The sequence below is a fragment of the Schistocerca nitens genome, chromosome 8 (assembly GCF_023898315.1).
Source record: "Schistocerca nitens isolate TAMUIC-IGC-003100 chromosome 8, iqSchNite1.1, whole genome shotgun sequence".
Lineage (NCBI taxonomy): Eukaryota > Metazoa > Arthropoda > Insecta > Orthoptera > Acrididae > Schistocerca > Schistocerca nitens.
Genome location: NC_064621.1, coordinates 540,142,598 through 540,164,241, shown reverse-complemented (window position 1 = coordinate 540,164,241; position 21,644 = coordinate 540,142,598). Strand labels below are relative to the sequence as shown.

The window sequence follows — 21,644 nt, the reverse complement described above, 5'->3', positions numbered from 1 at the left end:
CAGTACGTTCCAAGCAAGCCGTGAATTACATCGAAACAGCGATACAGTTTGCAAAACTGCTGTAGCACCCTGTCTGTGATGGATAACTCTTACTGTTGGGTGCCTTCGTCGCAGATGTTTTCCCAGGATACTCACGGTCGTTTTGAAACAATGTTTGACCAGAAATATCGCACGGTGCAAAGTTGTTACTTCCGCCTCTTACGGAAAAAATATTTCCATAAATAAATAGAAACTTACTTCCAATTGTCAATCACAGGATAATATACATAAAATTAAATGTTAAATTTCTATACTTCACTTTGCTTTGCAGATGCAGGCAGCTATCAGTGCATAATAGGTTCCGAGACTGAAATCTGAGGCTACCTATCCCAGTGGTAAGGCAAGAATGATATTAATCTGTGCCTGAATATTAAAATTTGAACAGCATGAAGAAAATAGAAACTGAATAGCTTTCCCATTGCTATCCAAAAACGTGATGAGCGGTGAAAACTCGTTTTTCATACGGTGAATCCTACCCTACTATAAATGACGTAGGGTCAAACACGGAAGTATTATTTGCTCAATAGGTACGACATAGAAATAGTGTTGTTTTAACGGTTATATTTAATATCACCAGTCCTCAGCAAACAGTGCGAATGTGATACAGAGACCTCTACCAGCCAGGGACGATCTCTCACATTTCGTCACTATTATCTCCTCCCCTTCTTCCTCCCCCTCCCCCGCCTCCATTCACACACGCACATTGAACACGGTGAAGTTGTGGTGGAGCGGGGAACGGCAAAAAGTATACTGGAGGGAAACAGGAGTACTCCGCGATTAGATGAGTAAAGCCACGCACAGGAAGTGAAAGCGCTGTTCCCCAGCGTCCCTTTAGTAGATAACACTCGTGGCGCCTCTTCGTGACAAACTGCACGAAACACAATGTTCGCTAAATGTGGTCTTAGGGCTGGAGAACTAACTGTAAGTAGAACGAGTGCAGTAGCTGAGACGTGTATTGGACCATACACTCTCTTCCTTTTCTAAGACTCGTCAGGATAATTTTCTGTTTTGCAACATGTATATATGGCCAGTACAAACAAATACTGTTCACACATGTTTCAAATGACACGCTGAGTCAACGGCAAACGACGATATATTTTCTTGTCGTATTTCTATTTGGCCATTCTACTGACAAAAGGTAAACTCCCCTCTTACGCCCCTCAGATTTAGTGGTAAGATGGCTCAGTGGATTGCGCGTCAAAAACTGAACACAGATCAAGCATGGCTCTCTGAGCACTATGGGACTTAACATCTATGGTCATCAGTCAGATCAAGCATGAAAACAGGAAGAAGGTGTACTGAACTGTGAAAAAAGAAACAAGTCTGAAACAGTGAACGGTCCACGCTCAAGATGTGCAACGTCGAGTGAATTTGAATAGCCGTGGGGTCGTTGTTACGTGGTCACCATGTTGGACTGCGAATGAGGGATCCGCGCTCAAATCACTCTCGTGATTTAAAAAAAAAATTTTTCTGTTCACAACATTATGAACTTTCTGTCCGGTCACTGACGTGTCTGTTCGCTATGTTCAAATTTGTGTTTGTGTCGTGGTGTAACGTCCGGTTTGCAACAGCGACAAATGAGACCAGACGTACGTACCTCCTATTTGTTCTACACAAGTACCACACGTTATGAATCTTGGGTTCCGTTTTGGAGGATTTGACTCTTGAGTTCCTTTGTTGTAACATAGTTCACACCCGTTTATTTGTTGTTTTCATTTCTGTGAGAGGTCTAGGCAGCGACAGTAATATATTGTTACCAGATGACTCACATTCTATAACAAATTTACAGTATGAAAATTACCAAGACTACAAAAGGAGAACAATCACGTCAGTGACCGGACGGAAAGTTCATAATTTTGTGAGAAAAAGAATGGCACATGAGGTGTCTTTGAACACGGATCTTCCGCTTTGCAGTCAAATACGGTGGTTCTTGCAGTTCCCTCAATGTCGCACATCTGGAGCCTGGACTGTTCGCTGTTTCTATTTTGATTCTTTTTTCAAAGTTCAATACACCTACTTTTGTTTTCATTCTTGATCTGTGTTCAGTTTTTTACGGGCTATGCACTAGGCCAGCTTACCACTACATCTGAGGGGGGTGTGATGGGGAGTTTCGCTTGTGAGTGATCCCACATTACTCTACTGCGATGTTTAGTTTAACGACATGTGTTAAGGGGCAGGGCGAAACGCGAATAATAAACTGAAATACGAGGCCGTTTCTATAAAAGATCACGGCTATGGTCCATCCTCCTAAAACAAAAACAGGTAGCTAAACTGAAATTTAAAGTCAAACTGTATGAGATGGGAGAGGGGGAAAATTTGTGAGGCTGAATTACCACTATGGCGCCCATTTTCAAGGCCATGATCTTGGAGGCAACGCGTAATTTTCAAACGGAAAAGAGGTCATGTAACATATCAATCAGGTAGAGAAACACAAGAAAAAACAACGGTGGCTTTCATTTGGTCACAGCTTTGTTCGTTGTAGCCTTCTCCGATTTGTCTCACGTATTTACGTGTCACTGCACGGATATCGATTTTCTAAAACAGTAAGACGGAGTTCTCTCAAAAACTCGAAAAATCGCCATTGAAGGTTAGTAGATTTTCGAGCACTTGTTAGTTAAAATACATTTGTTGATTATTAACGAATGAGTCAGAAGCTCAGCCTGTAGCGCAATCGTTTTGTAAGTACAATGTTGCTGTTTCGGAATTTCACTAGTAGCGTACCTTTTTTTCTTTTTCTTTCTTTATTTTTAATTGCACATTTATTGAACCACAATTATTAATGAAAATAACGTATTTTTTATCCTAATTAGTGGTCATACGAAAATAAATTAAAATCTGATACAGCCATATAAAATGCCTTTTTGTCACGTGAAAACAGTATACATTCTTGATTGTTAATGGGATGAATAACAAGGTTCAAAAAGGAGAGATCCTGTTCAGAACACATTTTTAACCTGGAATCCGTAGTTCAAAAAAATGGCTCTGAGCACTATGGGACTCAACTGCTGAGGTCATTAGTCCCCTAGAACTTAGAACTAGTTAAACCTAACTAACCTAAGGACATCACAAACATCCATGCCCGAGGCAGGATTCGAACCTGCGACCGTAGCGGCCTTGCGGTTCCAGACTACAGCGCCTTTAACCGCACGGCCACTTCGGCCGGCAATCCGTAGTTCGTCGCAGATTAATCAACTTCAAAGACATAATTGTAACATTTATTTATTTATAAACACAGGCTTTGAATTTGTTGGTACGGGAACCTTGGATAAAGTAATTCGTGATTTTGAGGCTAAAACTAAGTTGGCAAACATAACTCGAGAAACTCTGACAGACACAATTTCAAACGTAAAATTTGTGGGTGAGAGATTTCGATGTTTCAAAATAAATAAGGGTGTCAGGCAAGGTGGCGGTTTATATCCACTTCTTTTCAACTGAGTCATGAAGAAAATTGTAAGAATTTGGAATGATAAGCTGAAACAATCCAAAATATCGCCATTCGTGATAGGGAGAAAGAACAAAGGTGTTGTAATAAACTGTCCAACTTTTTCGATGATTTTGCCATACGTTCTGAAAGCATGACTGAGGAAGCAATATAAGTCAACTTTTTGGAATATACAGCCAAATGTCAAGCATAACAATCTCTACACAGAAAACAAAACTGATGACAAATATTAAAAGTGGTCCAAAACATTTAGGAACAGATACCGGGGAAATAAAGACACCAAGAAAATGTGCTTTAGAGGAAAGGATACACAAGATGTTATAACTGGGAATACCTAAAACAAGCGGTCGGGAAATACTTGGTATGGAATAAGATAAGAGAAGAAGTAGTATTTTAAAACAGATTTTTAGGGGAAAAAGATTTAAACTGGAAGAATTCCAAGGCAGTAGTGTAATGGAAAGTGGCACAAAGTGGTCAGAAGACAGGAAAAAGGAACATAATGAAACAATACAAGATAACTGGAAAAATGAAAGGACAACAAAGGATAAAGAACTGAAACTGGAATGTGGTCCCTAACAGGCCTTAACGCAAGAATAAGAAGAAGAAGAATAAGAAGAATACTGTTCAGTCCTTAGAACTAAAATAGTATTTTATTTTGTAAACGGTTTTTCGCAATTTTGTGCGACATCATAATTATTTATTGGGAATACTTGCATTTTCATGCAAATAGTAATTAAATGTAAAAATATGTTCTCTTTACAAAAAAAAAAATTATTTGTCAGTAAATACTCTCATTTTTAATGACTGAAATTCACAGCAAATGAAACAAAAGGTACGCTAAACGCGGGATTCGAACAATCCATACGATTACAACATGTGCTGAACAATCGGCGAATTCGTTAATAATCTACAAAATCTTTATATTTAATAATGCTTGGAAATCTTCTAATATTAAAAGGTGATTTTTTTCAATTTTTTAACATTAGGTCATCGATGACCGGGCTGGTACACACAGGTATGGTGAAAATCGGAGAGTCATTCTGTGGGGGCATCTTGTGAGTTCACAAGCGAGAACGCAGCTCTGGACAGGGCAGCACTGTACACTGTACAGGCCGCTGGTCAGAAACAGCTTGTCAAACTTCGCCTGTCCTCACCTGCGGACAGACTGGCATTTCCCAGCGCTCCAGGAAACGTGTTTCCTAACGCTCCGAGAGAAGCGCACGTTGCGAAGTGAGATCCGCCTACGACATTAATTCAGCCGAAGGCCGACTACATCTCCCGGATGTCTCGGTACGCGTGCCAACACTGCGAGAAACTAATCACATTCAAAAGTCGACGTCGTTCGACGTTATCACTTTCAGGGCGCTCAGATACGAACATCATTCGTTCTCTCTCAGTTCCCCTAAAAACTATTGAGACTAGCTTTGTAGACTCTACCACACAGTATGGTCTGGTGAGTATTTCAACTATTTTCTGTTAGTCATACACTGTTCGCGTTTTCACTCACCCGCCTTTTATTCACGATTTGCATATCCCATTATCAACACTGGGATTTTGCAATTCCTTCTTCAGGTGCCCAGCAACATAACTGAGACGAAAACAGTGCGGTAAGAGACGCAACTGTCCACAACTGGAAGACTGTTTTGAGTACTACAGTGCTTTACCAAACATAGTCCGATTGAGGTGGCAAGCCGTTTTTGTCCTTTGACGTTGGAACTGTCCTACCCAGCTAGTTGTAGCGGGACCTATGCAGGCTGAACATTAATAACACTGACAAACTTCAGGGACGGATTACAACTGCAAATGAAGGAAAAAAAACGTCCTATGAGCATGTGTTAAAAAATGGACGATGAGCGTGCACGAATCCACGTCACAACAGATGTTCAAAGTGGCTTCAGTGGGATGCAATGCACGCATTCACACGCCGCATCTTAGATTGCCGCACCCTTTCGCAAGTTCCGGCCTCTTTCCGAATAGCGCCATAGGGGTCGTGAACACGCTGTTGAAGGGTTCAAAAATGTTCAAATGTGTGCGAATTCCTAAGGGACCAAACTGCTTAGGTCATCGGTCCCTAGATTTACACACTACTTAAACTAACTTGTGCTAAGAACAACACACACATCCATTCCCAAGGGAGGACTCGAACCTCCGGCGGGAGGGGCCGCGCAATCCGTGATATGACGCGTCAAACCGCGCGGCCACTCCGCGCGGCACTGTTGAAGGGTCTGCACATCAGGAACTGGTTCAGCATACGCAACATTTTTCAGATGGCCCCAGAAGTAAAAATCCATGGGGCTTAAGTCAAATGATCTAGCAGGCCTTGCTACAGGGCCTCCACGTCCTATACAACGTTCAGGGAAGATACTGTTGAGCTGTCGGCGAAAAGTAAGGCGGTAGCAGGCTGGTGTCACATAACCTGTCGTATTGCCAAAGGCACATTCTCCAGCAGCCCAAGCGACGTATTCTACAGGCAGTCCAGGTACGTTCCTCCGTCAAGACGTTATGGAATAATAACCGTTCCAAGTATGTGGTCGCCACATGTGTATGTGATCGCGACATGTGTATGTGTATCCACACATTGATCCTGAACTGATCCTGATGAGATACCTCAACAATCCTCCGAGGATTGTTTGTATAGCCCGTTGTTGTTGTTGTGGTCTTCAGTTCTGAGACTGGTTTGATGCAGCTCTCCATGCTACTCTATCCTGTGCAAGCTTCTTCATCTCCCAGTACCTACTGCAACCTAGATCCTTCTGAATCTGCTTAGTGTATTGATCTCTTGGCCTCCCTCTACGATTTTTACCCTCCACGCTGCCCTCCAATGCTAAATTTGTGATCCCTTGATGCCTTAAAACATGTCCTACCAACCGATCCCTTCTTCTAGTCAAGTTGTGCCACAAGCTCCTCTTCTCCCCAATTCTATTCAGTACCTCCTCATTAGTTATGTGATCTACCCATCTAATCTTCAGCATTCTTCTGTAGCACCACATTTCGAAAGCTTCTATTCCCTTCTTGTCCATACTAGTTATCGTCCATGTTTCACTTCTATACATGGCTACACTCCACACAAAAACTTTCAGAAAAGACTTCCTGACACTTAAATCTATACTCGATGTTAACAAATTTCTCTTCCTCAGAAACGCTTTCCTTGCCATTGCCAGTCTACATTTTATATCCTCTCTACTTCGACCATCATCAGTTATTTTGCTCCCCAAATAGGAAAACTCCTTTACTACTTTAAGTGTCACATTTCCTAATCTAATCCCCTCAGCATCACCCGATTTAATTTGACTCCATTCCATTATCCTCGTTTTGCTTTTGTTGATGTTCATCTTATAACCCACAGATGACTATTATGCAGATTAATGATGTCAGTTCTAGTTAAGGCTGCTTCGTCGGTAAAGAGGACTGATGACACAAATCCCAAAATTGTCATGGTCTGGAGCAAACACCTTCGACAAAATTCTTCCCGTAGAGGGACATCCGCTGTTGACAATCCTTGCACTCGTTGCAGGTGATAGAGTTAGTAACGGTTGTCAAGCAGGATACACGTAATAGTATTTTGGCTTAGACCAAGTTGGGGGTCCACTTGCCTAGAGCTTGCACTAGGATTTATCTCAATATCCTGTACAACCTGGGCCTCCAAATCTGGTGTAATAACAGTGCTCGGCCTCCCTGCACGTTCGTCTGAAAGGACCCGTGATCACCCAAACGTCCAGAAAGGGCTGGAAATCTTGTGCGAGGTGGTTGGCGTCTGTGAGAATACTTGTTTTAGGACAGCCGTACTGACTCTCCGTTTCCATCTACTTGACCTTACACAAACACCATTTCGGCTTATTCTCGACATGAATATCGGACCATTCTGCTGTTTACAGTAAGCTACGTCAATCACACGGCCTGCAACATACAAGGAACACGTAGTTCGTTCTCAGAGGAATTTTCATTCGTCAGCGCCTCCTACCGAGGCAACCATGTATATCCGGACACATGTTCAAAGGACCCCTTTCCCTCCATTCCCAGTCAGTAATCCGTCCCTGCAGTATGTCAGTTTTATTACTGTTCACCCTGTAGTTTAACGTGGACTTTGAACCACGGTAAAACTCAATATTTTCACAGTAACAAATCATAAAAAATGGTTCAAATGGCTCTGAGCACTATGGAACTTAACATCTGAGGTCATCAGTCCCCTAGAACATAGAACTACTTAAACCAAACTAACCTAAGGACATCACATACATCCATGCCCGAGGCAGGATTCGAACCTGCGACCGTAGCGGTCGCGCGGTTTCAGACTGAAGCGCCTAGAACCGCTCGGCCACTTCGGCCGGCAACAAATCATACACAGAGGTGAAACAAGTCATGAGTCACAGGAAAAAATCTCTGAGCGAGATATGGATCGAACACTTGACCTTTCGAGTAACAGTCTGGTACTCACAATTAAGTTATTGTGACATGCCTACTGGACAATACACCAACCTACTAAATACAATGTCACCATAGTACACTCCTGGAAATTGAAATAAGAACACCGTGAATTCATTGTCCCAGGAAGGGGAAACTTTATTGACACATTCCTGGGGTCAGATACATCACATGATCACACTGACAGAACCACAGGCACATAGACACAGGCAACAGAGCATGCACAATGTCGGCACTAGTACAGTGTATATCCACCTTTCGCAGCAATGCAGGCTGCTATTCTCCCATGGAGACGATCGTAGAGATGCTGGATGTAGTCCTGTGGAACGGCTTGCCATGCCATTTCCACCTGGCGCCTCAGTTGGACCAGCGTTCGTGCTGGACGTGCAGACCGCGTGAGACGACGCTTCATCCAGTCCCAAACATGCTCAATGGGGGACAGATCCGGAGATCTTGCTGTCCAGGGTAGTTGACTTACACCTTCTAGAGCACGTTGGGTGGCACGGGATACATGCGGACGTGCATTGTCCTGTTGGAACAGCAAGTTCCCTTGCCGGTCTAGGAATGGTAGAACGATGGGTTCGATGACGGTTTGGATGTACCGTGCACTATTCAGTGTCCCCTCGACGATCACCAGTGGTGTACGGCCAGTGTAGGAGATCGCTCCCCACACCATGATGCCGGGTGTTGGCCCTGTGTGCCTCGGTCGTATGCAGTCCTGATTGTGGCGCTCACCTGCACGGCGCCAAACACGCATACGACCATCATTGGCACCAAGGCAGAAGCGACTCTCATCGCTGAAGACGACACGTCTCCATTCGTCCCTCCATTCACGCCTGTCGCGACACCACTGGAGGCGGGCTGCACGATGTTGGGGCGTGAGCGGAAAACGGCCTAACGGTGTGCGGGACCGTAGCCCAGCTTCATGGAGACGGTTGCGAATGGTCCTCGCCGATACCCCAGGAGCAACAGTGTCCCTAATTTGCTGGGAAGTGGCGGTGCGGTCCCCTACGGCACTGCGTAGGATCCTACGGTCTTGGCGTGCATCCGTGCGTCGCTGTGGTCCGGTCCCAGGTCGACGGGCACGTGCACCTTCCGCCGACCACTGGCGACAACATCGATGTACTGTGGAGGCCTCACGCCCCACGTGTTGAGCAACTCGGCGATACGTCCACCCGGCCTCCCGTCATGCCCACTATACGCCCTCGCTCAAAGTCCGTCAACTGCACATACGGTTCACGTCCACGCTGTCGCGGCATGCTACCAGTGTTAAAGACTGCGATGGAGCTCCGTATGCCACGGCAAACTGGCTGACACTGACTGCGGCGGTGCACAAATGCTGCGCAGCTAGCGCCATTCGACGGCCAACACCGCGGTTCCTGGTGTGTCCGCTGTGCCGTGCGTGTGATCATTGCTTGTACAGCCCTCTCGCAGTGTCCGGAGCAAGTATGGTGGGTCTGACACACCGGTGTCAATGTGTTCTTTTTTCCATTTCCAGGAGTGTAGATGCATGAGAGAGATTGCTGTGTCCTGTAGAGATACGAGACACAGCCTTACACAGCAGAGCGCCGAGCAACTCCGGCAGCACTGAGTTACGTCTTGCGTCCACAGGGGGAGTCCACACGGTAAGAATACTTTATATATACGCCATAGGCTACTGGAATAGTTCCACACTGGACGTCCATCCGCGAAACTCAGATGTACGTACGTGCACTTAGACGAAGCAATTTGAGTATCCAATCTCATCTGCTATGTTTTTCGAACTCCCTACATGTTCTACATTTTTTTATAAACTATGATAATAGCAATATTATAGTGTACCTAGTATCCAGTCAGTGCATAGTAATATGAGATTCATAAATAAGCTTAGTTCCATTGAATTCCATTGCTCACTACATACTACTTGCTAATGTAGTTGCAGTGATCTAATTAGCTAACTCAGAAACTTCGTTAATTGTGAAATATTGTTAATTGAATACAATATGACGTTGTATAGTTACTGAGCGGTAGGTGACATTTTTCGCCGTATTAACACCTATACTTTGAAAGTATATATCTCCAGCTTTTCCGCAAGGTGTCTACAATTGTCTGAAACTAATTATCTTCCAAATTAATTAACATTACAGCTTTAAACCTTTGCTACCTTCAGTTACAGATTATGTCAAAATTACTGTTGGATTCTGAACCTTGGCACTGTAATTTTGTTGATATGTTTTTTATGTTTCATTTGACATGCAGCATTTGTTAATTAACTAACTAATTAGAAAGCATGTACATAGCACATCTGATGTCAGGAAGTCTGCGGCTGAGAGTAAAGTGAACAACACCTATGTCTCTTGTGACAAGTGTGTCTTTGTCTGATAATTAACATTCTGAGATATTCGCATATACTGCGCACAGTATAGGTGGCAGGGGTAAAATACAGGGAGCGAAAGGCTATTTACAATTTGTACAGAAACCAGATGGCAGTTATAAGAGTCGAGGGACATGAAAGGGAAGCAGTGGTTGGGAAGGGAGTGAGACAGGGTTGTAGCCTCTCCCCGATGTTATTAAATCTGTATATTGAGCAAGCAATACAGGAAACAAAAGAAAAGTTCGGAGTAGGTATTAAAATCCATGGAGAAGAAATAAAAACTTTGAGGTTCGCCGATGACATTGTAATTCTGTCAGAGACAGCAAAGGACTTGTAAGAGCAGTTGAACGGAATGGACAGTGTCTTGAAAGGAGGATATAAGATGAACATCAACAAAAGCAAAACTAGGATAATGGAATGTAGTCGAATTAAGTCGGGTGATGTTGCGGGAATTAGATTAGGAAATGAGACACTTAAAGTAGTAAAGGAGTTTTCCTATTTGGGGAGCAAAATAACTGATGATGGTCGAAGTAGAGAGGATATAAAATGTGGACTGGCAGTGGCAAGGAAAGCGTTTCTGAAGAAGAGAAATTTGTTAACATCGAGTATAGATTTAAATGTCAGGAAGTCGTTTCTGAAAGTTTTTGTGTGGAGTGTAGCCATGTATGGAAGTGAAACATAGACGATAACTAGTTTGGACAAGAAGAGAATAGAAGCTTTCGAAATGTGGTGCCACAGAAGAATGCTGAAGATTAGATGGGTAGATCATATAACTAATGAGGAGATACTGAATAGAATTGGGGAGAAGAGGAGTTTATGGCACAACTTGACCAGAAGAAGGGATCGGTTAGTAGGACATATTCTGAGGCAGCAAGGGATCACCAATTTAGTATTGGAGGGAAGCGTGGAGGGTAAAAATCGTAGAGGGAGACCAAGAGGTGAATACACTAAACAGATTCAGAAAGATGTAGGTTGCAGTAAGTACTGGGAGATGAAGAAGCTTGCACAGGATAGAGTAGCATGGAGAGCTGCATCAAACCAGTCTCAGGACTGAAGACCATAACAACAACAACTGCGTACAGTTCGTTTTCTTCACTCGGGGGTTTAATTCATGACTTCTATGACAGTAATTACGAACACAATGATTAACGGTGAATGGTTAGCAGGGTATTATTGTTTGGACTTACTGATTATTTTTGCACACTGTTTCGAGGTCATTAAATATATATGAGGATAGTAATATAGTGAGCTGACACGTCAAATTTTTGTCACAGGTGAATCGTTTTGAACCACTGGTGTGTGGCTACTGCACTGGAACAATTTAACAATCTATGAAATAGTGTAGTAGATAACACTCTGCTTTCTTTTAATTTGAACTATATGTGAGACCCGAACAGGCCATAGCAGTGAATACCTTACGTCAAGATTGTAACTGAAGTGCTTTTAATCCACCTCTGGCGTCGATCGCAATACTGCTATAGACTGTGAGTAGAATTAACATCTTTCATCTTGTTTTGGAGCCAGCGCAGCTACCGAGAAGAGCAGACGAGGTTTACGCGGAAGGAAGGAGGTTTGTTGCAGCAAGTACAAATATGAAACTTCCTGGCAGATTAAAACTCTGTGTGGGACTGGGACTCGATCCCGAGTTCTTTGCCTTTTGCGGGAAAATTTTGTACCAACTGAGTTACTCAAAGCACGGCTCACGACCCGTCCTCGCAGTTTGACTCCCGCCAGTGTCTCATATCCTACCCTCGAAACTTCACAGAAGCTCTCCTGCGTAGCTTACGGGACTAGCACTCCAGGACGAAACTATATTACGGAGACGTAGCTTAGCCACAGCCTGGGGAACGTTTTCAGAAAATACATTTCACTCTTCAGCGGAGTGTGCGCTGATACGAAACTTCCTGGTAAACTAAAACTGTGTGCTGGACCGAGACTCTAATCCAGGACCTTTGTTTTCGTGGGAAATTGGTCTACTGGATAACCCATAGAAAGATTTATCACTCTGATTGTTTATAGGACAAATTTATATGATTTTTGACATTATATTGAATAGGTTTGCTAATATTATGTGTGCATTTGGTGTCTTTCACATACATCTTACATGTAAGACAGCGAGCGGAAATTCGCATCGTATACGATTATTAACACTAGATTGCAATCATGATAGTGCACCGTCTGTGTACAATGCCACACGTAGCTCTACCATAACCATTTTCGTAGGGGAAGCTATGAACTGCATCAGTCATGAGAAACTTGAGGGGCAAGTTGCCCCGAAAATCGACGTTAGCGGCCTAGTGGGGAATGGGGAATCCAACCTGCACTCCGCAAGCCCTCGAAGGGAGTGCGGCCATGGGTTTGTGACGTACCGGAGTTATTTCCTTTCCTCCTGTTCGGTCTGTGAATAATACGGGACAAGAAGCATTCTCAGTACGTCTTCATACACTCCTGAATTTCTTTGAATTTGATAATGGCGACAGGAAACGATTTTTTTAAGGTCTTGCACTTAGCTTACGAACATCTGAAGCAAATAGTTTTACTTCAAGCACCTGCCAAGGATAGCCACGCCTTCTTGATCCGGAATAAGTATGAAAAAGTGCAGGCGCAAGAACCAGACAAACCTGTAATATGTTACATACAGACATAAAAGCAATAGAACAAAGGCTGTGTATGTGTGTGTGTGTGTGTGTGTGTGTGTGTGTGTGTGTGTGTGTGCGCAAGGTCTGCAAGAAACACAGTAACCAGCAGATGGAAACAGTAATTGGTCCATTATTTATTATTCGTCTCCTATACATTTACAAACGTGGTGTTTCAAGGCCAATAAAACACTTGGGCTACCATAATTACGTGTAGCTTACAATCTGAAGTCGCCTCCTATGAAAAATTTTCTAATTGTATTTTCAAATATCATAATAAACTAACAATTTGTAGCATTTACATAAATATATTTATGTAATTCGGCAACGGCCTTGCCGCAGTGGATACACCGGTTCCCGTGAGATCGCCGAAGTTAAGCGCTGTCGGGCGCGGTCAGCACTTGGATGGGTGACCATCCGGGCCTCCATGCACTGTTGCCATTTTTCGGGGTGCACTCAGCCTCGCGATGTCAATTGAGGAGCTATTCGACCGAATAGTATCGGCTTCGGTCAAGAATCCCATCATAACGACCGGGAGAGCGGTGTGCTGACCCCACGCCCCTCCTATCTGCAGCCTCCTCGGTGGATGACACGGCTGTCGGATGGTTCCGATGGGCCACTTGTGGCCTGTAGACGGAGTGTTTTTTTTATATTTATGTAATTCACCTCTTAGTTTATAAGTAAAATCAATTAAAGGAACCTCTCAAAAAATGTCATTACTAGGATGAAAACCTGTATGAGTCGTGATGTAGCATGCCCTAACATTTTGGTGAATCACACCAGTTTTTTAAATTTAGTGTTTTAGTCTTTTGCCCCAGAACAACACATTAGCGACTAATATAAACTTTTAATTCACAAAATCTAAGCTCAGAACTGAGGAGGATAAAGTTGTCAACTATTAAGTGGCAAAATACAAAATTTAAATTGTTGAAAATATTAAATAACTGTGAGAGATAGCTTTCTCAAAGTGAAAACTAGTGGAGATTACTTAACTGATGGTGTCGATAAGCTAGACGTGCACTAGATCCAGGACGGATGACTCCCGCCTGTAGATGCGATCCACTCTAATAATTGTGAGTCAGAAGTGTGCGCTAAAATGCCGGAATAAAAAAAAATGACAAATCAAGTTACTATGAGACAAGTACGAGCCAGCAGAAAAAGGAATCCGAAAAAACTAAAGAACAAAACTACTGGGAGAAGGCACATCACAACAGGTCAGCAAATACTTCGAAGATGGCTTTCTTACTGAAATCGCTTTGTTCATTTAACCGCCGTTGCAAGTATTTTTTCTTTTAATTAGTAAAAATTTCAGATTTCTCAAGTATATCGAAACGGCATCTTTTAGGAACATAATGACAGATACGAAGATGATCTTTGCGTCCTATTTTGTCTTCATATCATTTTTAAAATGAGAACAAATAGATGTTTTATTATTATCTACGTTACAGTGTTCTCTAAAGCGGGTATCAAAAGACCTGCAAAATCTGGGACAAGCACTACAGTTCATCTTATAGCGTAAGAACATTTCTTTTAAAAAATGCAGAGAAATTGTCAATGAGGACGGGAAACACTGAGAATATTAATAACGGCCTAAATGTCTCTTTGAGACTTGTAAGGTGCATCCACCGAAAATGAATCAATATAACGCAAATTTTCGTGCCTTGTGCGTTTCTTCAACTCCGAACGGGCTTAGGCCAGTTTACACACGGTATGCGATGGAGAGAGAGAGAGAGAGAGAGAGAGAGAGAGAGAGAGAGAGATAGAGAGATAGAGAGAGAGAGAGAGAGGTGGGAGGAGGGGGAGAGGGGAGGAGAGGTACCGGTGTGTGGTCCAACCGCCCGTCGCCGACTCTTCCAGTGAGCGGCTCCTAAGGTCGCTGACCCCTGGGACGGGCGCATTGCCGCTTTCCAGGGGCAAGGCCGTGCCAGCCGGTCACTCCTCTCCCCGAGGTCTCCTTGTGCAGACTAAACTGCGCCACTACGTCTGAGTGTCCATCGCCGCACTTTCCGCGCGTCCGTAAGATGCCCCGTTTTGGTCGTCCACATCCAGTGACAGTACAGGAACAATATTGATCTGCTTTGTGGGGAGACATAGTTTCTATGAATGAAATATTTTTTGTTGTTGTTGTTGAACAAGTTGGGCAAGCATATTAAAACTGTGTTTTGGACCCGGAATCGGAGTCGAACCCAGAACCTGTACTTTTCGCAGAAATGATCGCACCGATTGTGCTATACCAGGGCGGCTTACGACCCGCCTTCGTCGCTTCTCTCCTCCATCCTCAACATACAGAAGTGTTCCTACGTACATTGATGGAATAACACACTTGGAAGGAAGAGTATTGCGGACAATGGCTTAGATACAGCGGTTCGAGTCATCGGTCCGAAAACTAAAACTAATGTAATGACAGTAAAAAATTCTGTCAGTAATAAAACAGAACAGTTAATACATTTTTGCATTTGGATGACTACATTTCGCAATTTTCAAACGAAAGATGCATAGGAATTTAACATAGTTTCATAAAGTAATTGCAGTATTAAAAATCGAGTTTGGTAAACAAACGCGAAATACAAAAACCAGCTCCTCATTACAGAAGTGAATGCTGTATTCTTCGCCAAGACGATAAAATAAGAATACGTATTGTTTTAAAAAACACTTCCTTCTGCAAATCATATTGCTTCCCTGTTCCTTATCGGGTACCTACACATGATCCCGCATCTATGTGGGTCTCGTTTTTATTACTGAATCACAAGCTGTTAATGAAAACGCACCTTCAGAAAGGAACGAGAGCTGCACAACATGTATGGCTGAAAAATAAGAGAAAGAGGAAAAATTATCTTTTGGAGAAGACGGAGTTTTTTTAAAGCCATAAACAGTGGTAGGAGATTCTGACCTCATCAAGAATAAATAGTGGACAGATGAGACTCCAAATTTCCCTAATAAGGGAAAGGGGGGGGGGGGGGGGAAGGCGCTGGATTAAGCCAACAGTTTCGGGTCAGACAGGTGGCTACGTGGATTGTGTATCATCTAAAATTAAAATAAAGGACTATGATATTTTCGCTCACTAACCCCCCTATCCCCCACCCATCTCACCCTGCGTTTGAGAAAAGCATCCATAAAGTTCACAACGAGCGGTCGATTGAAAATTGACGGCATTGATAAGTTACAGACAACTGAGCATTTTCATCATCATATATGGGATTCGTGAACGAGAAATTGAGAAAATAATCTTTCATGACGGCCACTTTTGTATCCTTAAGGGCAATACCGTCCTTAAACCTAGAACATTAAAGGGAACAAATGTTACGTTGTTACCAAACCATAGTAAATTGCACTCCTCATAAATTAAAGGTCATGCCTTAGTTAATTACAATTATTAGATCTCCAGTGGTATGATAGATGATAAATTACGTATAAAATGTTCTGTTGTATACCCTACTGCAATCGTAAATTTAATGAGGGTTAAGTAATTTAGTGTTAAAGGCAATCGCTAGCCGAGCGACAGCGCACCTGCTTGAGAAGCGGAGGACCTGTTTTCGATTCTGTAGTTTCTTCATATGTATTTTTGTCCCTATCGAAATTAGTGAGGATAGAAAGTTTAATGAGGTAAACAAATAAAGAATAATGACAAAGGCGGTAACGAATTTCTCAAACAGCTTAATTAGTAACGAATTAAAATTTAAATCTTGATCGTATAAAAACGTCTTCGAGAAGAACTGATTCCTTATTCGTCACGACGGGCCAGGCCGCTTCATTTATATCAAGGCATGAAACAGAACTTACACATCTACAGCTATGTTATCGTCGTTGCATATTCATCATTGGGTAATTTTGTATTTGGAAGATTGAAGGTTTCCGGCAGTAGCGGTCTCGTATATGGCAATAGGAAGGCACTGGCTCCATCATTAGTCTGTTGCGAACTTCGAGTGTACTCAAAAATGGTTCAAATGGCTCTGAGCACTATGGGACTCAACTGCTGAGGTCATTAGTCCCCTAGAACTTAGAACTAGTTAAACCTAACTAACCTAAGGACATCACAAACATCCATGCCCGAGGCAGGATTCGAACCTGCGACCGTAGCGGTCCTGCGGTTCCAGACTGCAGCGCCTTTAACCGCACGGCCACTTCGGCCGGCCGAGTGTACTTGGAGCGAATTTTTATCGTATCTCCGCTGAATAAAATACACTTTGTGAAATAATTTTCCTTAAGTTCAAATGGCTCTGAGCACTATGGGACTTAACATCAGAGGTCATTAGTCCCCTAGACTTAGAACTACTTTAACTAACCTAAGAACATCACACACATCCATGCCCGAGAAAGGATTCGAACCTGCGACAGTAGCAGCAGCACGGTTCCAGACTGAAACGCCTAGAACCGCTCGGCCACACCGTCTTGCACTTAAGTAATATATGCCTTGTGCAGTATATAATCTGTAGAATTCGCACTTTTTTATAGTAGTATCAGCTTGTTTCCTAAAATGTTTCAGTTGCTCAGTGTTAATGATGGAGAAAGCACAGTTTTCGACCAGCGCTGAAATATCTGTGAGCCTTTCATAGAAGAACTCAAGCGGAACTTATCGGCGTTGTGTTTCGGTTTGTGCAAGAATTGCAAGATACATGTATTGTCAATGTATTACCTCGAAGTAAGCAGTTCTATTTCTTGTCTTTCAAAATTGATGGGAGCAGATATCGTCGAGAGATTTTTGGAGCTGAGGAACTAAATGAGTTTAGCGATGGTTTTCTCAAAAACAAAGGAGAGTGAGGAAGAGGAGGTAGTGAGCCAAAATACCTTATCAGAGTTCTACATTTTAGATGGAACACAAGCTACCTAACAAACATGAGCTGAATCGGCGACAGGCCATGTCTGAGACCTTCCCCTCGTGAATGGCGTAATTTTGACGGGCAGATCGAGAAGTTAAACCACAAGAAAACAATGGCATGTAGAAGAGACGGCCTCGGAGGTCCAAACGTATCAGTATAAATTGCGCAAGAATTTTATAAGGAAGCCTAGAGAATGGGGTGCCACCAAGTACTCCACTACCATGGAAGACCATACGAAGAGTGGAAGACATTCTAAGTGCCAAATCTTACAATTCTCAGCACAATCAAAAAACATTGTATATGTTTTTGTACGTAACTTATTTGTATGCAAAAAGGTATTCCGATACCACTGAATTATGCTGTCCGCCTCACCAATGCAAAGAATTATGAGGCAAATTAGAAAATAATTTAATAAGAACGTTCTAACTGTCATACCAGAAAACTGACTGGTTCTAAGTGCCAGTAACAAAACTATTCTTTCAAGTGTCATTAATGCAGAATAACTACTTTTTTTTGAGGAAGTAACATACAAAATACGAATATGTCCACTAAATACAGTTTTTCACAATCAACACAAAACGTTCTTTCAGGCATACTTATGATCGAAAATAACATGTTGCAAAGCATACGTCTTTATTTTTGTGCCAAAAGTCAGTTTATGTATGTAAATCAACTCTACAATAAAATTTTCTTTTAAAAGGTACATTTAAATAAGGACGTATTCTCATTTGCATGAACCATTTGTACATGTTAGGTTTTGAATGATATGTTGTTTTTTCAAAATAACTTACATCTTATTATACAGGGTGGCCCATTGATCGTGACCGGGTCAAATATCTCACGAAATAAGCGTCAAACAGAAAAACTACGAAGAACTAAACTTGTCTAGCTTGAAGGGGGAAACCAGATGGCGCTATGGTTGGCCCGCTAGATGGCGCTGCCATAGGTCAAACGAATATCAACTGCGTTTTTTTAAAATAGTAACACCAATTTTTATTACATATTCGTGTAGTACGTAAAGAAATATGAATGTCTTAGTTGGACCACTTTTTTCGGATACGGGTGGATACGTACGGGTGTGGAGACAACCTCATGAATCCATGTGTCCTGCATGTCAGCAGGGGACTGTTCAAGCTGGTGGAGGGTCTGTTATGGTGTGGGGCGTGAGCAGTTGGAGTCATATGGGACCCCTGATAGGTCTAGATACGATTGTGACAGGTGACATGTACGTAAGCAACCTGTCTGATCACCTGCATCCACTCGTGTCCTTTGTGCATTCCGACGGACTTGAGCAATTTCAGCAGGACAGTGCGACACCCCACACGCCCAGAATTACTACAGAGTGACTCCAGTAACACTATGAGTTTAAACACTTCCGCTAGCTCCAGACATGAACACTGTTGAGCATATCTGGGATGTCTCGCGACGTGCTGTTCAGAATAGATTTCCTCCCCCTTGTACTCTTACGGATTTATGGACAGCCCTCCAGGATTCATGGTATCATTTCTCCCCAGCACTTTTTCAGACATTAGTCGAGTCCATGCCACGTCGTGTTGCAGCACTTCTGCGTGGTAGCGGAGGAGACCTACACGATATTAGGCAGGCGTACCAGATTCTTTGTGTCTTCAATGTATAAGGGAAATGGAGTCATCTATTCGTTCCAGCCTGCTCCTTGACTGTCTAAGATTGGGCAACAAAAGTGTATCTCCCTGGTCGTCTTTCGGAACTCGGACGTTGAGCACTGATGATTGTCGGGAGAGACGCTGAAGTCACCTCGTCGGCTCAAAGTCTCCCGCAGCCCTCAGTGTGTGCACGTGTGGAGCCTCGTGGCCTTCCGTGACCGCCAGAGACTTGTGTCGAGGTCTGCGGCAGCTGCGGCGCTACAGATGCGTGCCCTCGTGAACACGTCGCGCTCGCGTGCATCACGGCACGGGGCCTTCGCTGCTCGTCCTACTTCTGCCCGCAGCAGAATGCTCCGTGGTCTTTACGAGACATCCTCACAATGCTCCCTTTAGACTGAGGGTTCCAGACATCAGCGATAGCTCTTGTTACTTCACGTCCTGATTCTTTAGCCCGCATACAAAGTTCACCGAAGACACAGGAGATGACGTAAGTTCAGTTACATCCGACGTATGGTCGTTGCAGGTATGGAGTTGGACGTGGCATCATCTACATCATCATCTTCTTATGTGCTCTGCAAACCACTGGGAAGTGCATGGTGGATTATACTTCGTACTAATACTAGCGATTTTCTGTAATTTGTTTAATCTTGCCTTCGCGGTCCCTATGGGAGTGATATGGAGGGATTTGTAGCATATGCCTGGATACCTCACTTAATACTGGTTTTTGAAACTTTGTAAGTAGGCTTTCGAAGGATTACTGGCGTCTGTCTTCAAATGTCTGACAATGCAGGTTCTTCAGCATCTCGGTGGCCCTCTCCTGTTGGGTCAGTAGAAGAGAGAGTGAAGATCCAACGAAGAGCGGTGCGTTTCGTCGCTGGGTTGTTTGGCCGGCAAGGCAGTTTTACAGAGATGATCGTCCCGGATAGCTGAGCGCGTTAAAGCTGCGCTTTCGGGATTCGGGGAGGCGAGCCTGGCCTGGAGTTAATCCGCATCGCGGATTAACGACGAGAGCTGGAGAGCTGACTAGCCTGGATGTCGCTTTTAGGTTCAAATAGCTCTAAGCACTATGAGACTTAACATCTGAGGTTGAACTACTTAAACCTAACTAACCTAAGGACATCACACACATCCATGCCCGAGGCAGGATTCGAACCTGCGACCGTAGCAGCAGCGCGGTACCAGACTGAAGCGCCTAGAACAGCTCGGTCACAGCGGCCGGCTCGATTTTAGGCCGTCTTCCACATCCGACTAGGTCAGTGGTTTCCAACCTCTCTTAGACCATTACCCCTGAGTGCAATCAGACATTAGCTAGTACCCCTGCCCTCCCCCTGCCGTCTGCCGTCTCTTGCTACCCCCTTCCCCCACATTTTCGGCATCTTTAGCAGCTAACTAAACAGCAGAATGAAAGACTTTTCTTGGAACACTTTTATTTTTGAAATGATGAAAGATGACTCATATTTAGTTTGTGTGTATTCGTACGTGCTGGGGGTGGGAGACGGGGGTGTTGTTAGAATGAATGACGAAGGAGTTCGTAGTGCTTTGCAAGTGCTACCCAGAACTCTTTCTCAGATAAGAAAGCTAACTATTCACAGTGAGAGTAGACACTTGTTACAAAACACGCTTTCCCTGCTGCATTACTCCTCTACAATGCGTTTCTTGCTTGACCTGCACACAGCAGTTCCTTTTAAAATCAACCTAGTTAATTGTGTACACTACATGAACAGTAATGTTCGTAAATCACTTTACTGCCGCTCTCCTTACTAATGAACTGGCAGAAATTGGAAGACTTCAGACTCTTAATGCTTTCCGTCTGACCACATCCATTAATTGTAACAATAATAATAGTAATAATAAAACTATGTGCATGACTATAGAAGCCCTTATGTAGTTTCTGCTGTGTCGTGCTGTCAACTAATTCATTTATCTATTTCGAAGTCAGTAACGAAGCAATTTCTGGACTACTGCAGGTACTACCTACAATTTGAAGACGACATTTTCTTGAGTTATTTAGCATCTGTTATGTATATGTACATCAGCGATGTGCGGGACAAAGCGCAACATATCTGTGTAGTGTGTACTATGTGAGGAACCTATAACATCCACCGCATTAATGCTCCTTTTTCTCAAAGTAATTATTGACAACTTACGTAATTAGTATCAGAATCTTAAAAAATTGTGATAATAGTAATAATTTTTTGAAAATAATTTAGTTTCGTGACTGAAATATAATCGAATCGTTTAGTTTTTACCCTTCAGAAAATTTCATTTTACCCCTTAGGAGGTCATTACCCGCAGGTTGGGAACCACTGAATT

General features: G+C 43.2%; 1 protein-coding gene and 1 pseudogene across 1 annotated transcript in view; one reads left to right on the top strand and one right to left on the bottom strand.

Moving 5' to 3' along the window:
• Window positions 1-21,644, bottom strand: part of LOC126199662 (cyclic AMP response element-binding protein A-like) — a 160,582-nt gene that overhangs the window by 126,023 nt on the left and 12,915 nt on the right. The window lies entirely within an intron of this gene.
• On the top strand, window positions 13,216-13,333 carry LOC126200117 (5S ribosomal RNA; annotated as a pseudogene).